Below are 3801 nucleotides of genomic sequence, written 5' to 3' on the forward strand. Positions count from 1 at the left end.
CGCTATGATTTTAGGCAATTCTCAACATTTGAGTAAATTCCCAACTTTCTTTGTTTCTGCTCATGTGACAGCTTTTGTAGCTAGCTTGAAAAGGTGGCAGATCTTGTAGCATGGTTATCTATAAAATGAAAGTGAACTTGTTTATGCTTTAAAATTATTTGAGAATATCACGATATTCAATAGCTCTTTCTACAAATGTTTATTGGGGACTCTGTGGGTGTAGGGTCCTCTACTAAGTGCAAGGGCTACCTCAATTTACCTTTCTGGGCCTCAGTTTCCCCCTTTGTAAACTGCAGGGATGTATCAAGTCAGGGTTTTTTAAACGTTTTTTTTCAGTGGCAGAATAATTTTTCTGGACAAAATCTCACCTGGAACTGTAATAAAAAAAAACAGATCAAGTAGAGTTTTTCTGGGATGGGGGGGCACCCCTTGAATACAGCACCCCACACTCATAGCCATTGGCCCCAGACCCCCTACAGTTCCTTGGAGCAGAGCTAGAAAAGGCCAAGACCAGCAGGGCCTACCCTCTGTATTGCTGATCCACGTGGCTGGGACTACTCTCAGCTCTTTCTCTCCATCTCCTCCTGACTGGGAGAACGTCCAGGTTGGACCGCACTTAGAGGCCATGCTATATCCTGGAGCTGAGCATCCTCTGCTCCTTCCTTCTTGACCAAGTCTCCTCCTCTCCCCTGCTCTCTCCAGACACTAGACACTAGAGGCCTAATCCACCTCCTCTCTCTCCCCAAGCCAGAGGGACCTTGGAGCCCACTGCCTCACCCGCACTGAGGGAGGGCCCACAGGAGGAGGCCAGGAGGGAGGATGGAGACAGCGCACTCTGGGTCTCTAGGGCTGATTATTGGTCCCCTCTGCCCTCATCACCTGCTTCAGCCAGACCAGCCTCAGAAGGGGCCCCAGAGGGGAATGAGGTGGGTGGCGGACTTTAATTGGAGACAGGGTTACTCTTGCTTTATTTTGCTCCCTACCAGCCTTGAAGAGAAATACAGGCATCCTGTAGCCCACAGGGGAAAAAGCAGGGGGAGGGGAGAGGAAGCAGGAAGAGGGTAGAAGCAGGGAGTAAGAACCAAAGTAGGCATTGAGGAGGAATAGGTCCCATTTTCCCGGTATTCTTAGGGGCTGGTCAGCAGCTGATGGGTCTCCAGGCAGGGGCTGAAGGCTAGGGATCGGGTATTGGAAGTATGAATGGGTCTAGAGCCTATTCTTGGGGTCCAGGTGGCCAACTGTCTTCGAAGGCTGGCTCTCAGACCTACACCCTCTCCCCACCCCACAAATTTCCTCAGCCCACCAGGAAAAGCAGAAGGTGGCTAGGGAATATTCTGCCATTTTCCAGATGGAGAAAAGTGAGGCCCAGGGAGGGGAAAGTACTGGCCATTGGCAACAGAGCCTAGAGCAAGGGCCATTGCCAGCCCAAAGGAATGATGGGGGCGGGGCCGAGGTTGAGCTAGGCCCGTTGGGACTCTAACCGCTGGCTCTTTATTTAGCCTTGGATCTGAAGCAGCTAAACCAATGCAAAAGAAATCCCACAAGTAAAGAGGGTTTCTCTGGTGAGATGCCTCCTTGGGGGCCCTGAAGCCAGGTATGTGAGGACCCACCCTCGAGATTAGCTTAGAGCCCATGAAGCCACTGGGTGGCGCTGTCTCTCCACCCAAGTTACTTAGGGAGGTTTCAGATGCCAGGGCAAAGAAGTCACCCCCATTCATGCCCCATCCTGCCAGGGCCTTAACAAAGGCCGCTTGGGTTAGGGCAGGGAAAACCAGTTTTGACAAAACTCCATATCTCCCCTGGCACGTTGCGGGGGGGGGGGGGGAGGATGGAGGATCCAGATTGGTAGGGCCCAAGAAACCCAAGGGAAGGAACGGGCAGTTGTATTGGGGTCCCAGGGCGCTGCCCCATTTCTCAACAACTCTCGAAGCCGAGAAATTCCAGGTGTCCTAAGCCTCGAAATGTGGGAGAGCAGTTCTTCCCATTTTATAGGCAGATTGAGGCCTGGAGAGTTGAGGGCCTAAAGGGAAGCTGTTTTAGTAGCCTAGGAAGCACCCTCTCCCCAAACTTCTGTTTCAAAGTGAGCCCCTTTTTGGCTGAGGCCAAAGCGGCGACCAGGAGAAGCGGGCTTTAGAAATGCTAATGGCCTGAGTGAGTGGCAGGCGGAGACAATGGAGGAGAGCGCCTTGAATAGGGCGGCGGGGCCTGGGAGCGGGGCTCCCCACGTGGGAGCGGAGTGGGGAAGGGGGCGGGAGGGGGGCGCCCGTTCCCAGCGGAGGGGATCCGAGACAGGGCTAATTGGAAGGGGCTGGAGCTGCGGGGGCAGGAAGGGGGGAGGGGATTACCTGCGGGTCGGCCGCCCACGGGGGCGGGGCTCCCAGGAGGGGGTCCTGCCGGGAGCGGGGATGGGGGTACAGGAGCCCCGGGCCTGGGGTGGGGGCGGGGTGCAGACTCACTGAGCTGGACACCAAGGGATAGAGGGTGGGGAAGCGGGGGGCTGGGGGTCAGAGCAAACCCAGAATTCAGGAAGGGGACAGCAGGTGCCTTGGGAAAGCGTGAAGGGGGACAGGGAAACCATTCCCTCACTTGTTCATTCACTGTCACAGGGTGAAGAGGCTGCTCTCCAGCCCGGCTGCTGGCAGCTGGTTTCCCTGCTCTCCCACTGATTGGTGATGTTCTCATCTGTTAAATCGGAAGAAGAGCATTTGCTTCATAGGATCTCTGGGAAGATTCAAAGAGACAATGCAGGTAAAGTACTTAAGAAAGTGCATGTGTGCTCAGTAATGGCGAGCTCTCATTATTACCCATCCAAGAAATAGCGATTCTGTGCTGGCTGTGAGCCCTGGACTTAGCTTCCTTGCTCTGTGGTGGAGACGTTGGCTGTGGTAAGGGAGAGAGGAAGAGGCTACACCTCGACCCTAGGCTCTGGGCTGAGGAGAATGGGGAGGGGGACGTCCTGGGGTGTGGGCAGCTGAGCCTGTGGGCCACGTGTGAGGCCCCCAGACCTTGCTGGTCCTCAGGGGCTGGGAAACCTGGTTCTTCTGGACCTTTAGCCCCTCCGTGGGAGAGGAGTCCTGGAAAGATGCAGTGTATCTAGGAGTGGTTGCGTGGTGAGAGGCAGGCCCAGGTCCAGGTTGGCATGCTTGTCAGCTTAGGGGGCCTAGCCTCAAACTTACGCTTCTCTAGTAGAAAACCAGAGAAGGAATCACAAGCAAACTCTAGAACAGTGACAATACCAAGTATCCTAAGCAACCCATTGGGGAGTGAGAAGAAAATATTGCAATATAGAGAGCATTTTATTTCTTTTTACCTCATCCTTTAACAGTTTCGACGTTGGACAGGCAATTTGAAGCCTACATCATCAATTAGCAAAGTAATACATGTATAGTAAGAACAACATCTATATACTCTGCATCTATGTACTCTGTCCCAGACCCTCACAACCACTTGATGGCAATGAGTAGGACTCCTATCTCCTCTTTCTACAGGGACCACTAAGGCCAAGAGACCTCAAGCCACATACCCAGTGGAAGAGCCAGGACGCATATTCACAGGCTGGTCCCAGAGTCTGTGTTCTTAACCACTACGTTATGTATAAATAAATCCCTGTGGATATATTGTGTTGCTGTGCTCAAAATGCTCTAGTGATGGGAATCCATGATTTAAAAGTGTGGGGACTACTGCCCTGTTAGGGTGTCAGCTCTGGAAGGACCCTTCAAGAGGCTCATGGTGTAGATGGGCACACTGAAGGCCTGAGAGGGGCAGGACATCGTCCTAGATCACACAGCAAGGGAATGCCAG

At 53.3% G+C, this 3801-nt stretch overlaps 1 long non-coding RNA gene across 1 annotated transcript; it reads left to right on the plus strand.

Moving 5' to 3' along the window:
* The first annotated feature begins 1511 nt into the window (after positions 1 to 1511).
* On the plus strand, positions 1512 to 3581 carry LOC137216841 (uncharacterized). The gene is made up of 3 exons (XR_010939871.1): positions 1512 to 1594; positions 2607 to 2748; positions 3489 to 3581. It is a non-coding gene; the product is annotated as an uncharacterized lncRNA (long non-coding RNA).
* Positions 3582 to 3801: the final 220 nt, after the last annotated feature.

This window comes from Pseudorca crassidens, chromosome X (assembly GCF_039906515.1).
Source record: "Pseudorca crassidens isolate mPseCra1 chromosome X, mPseCra1.hap1, whole genome shotgun sequence".
Lineage (NCBI taxonomy): Eukaryota > Metazoa > Chordata > Mammalia > Artiodactyla > Delphinidae > Pseudorca > Pseudorca crassidens.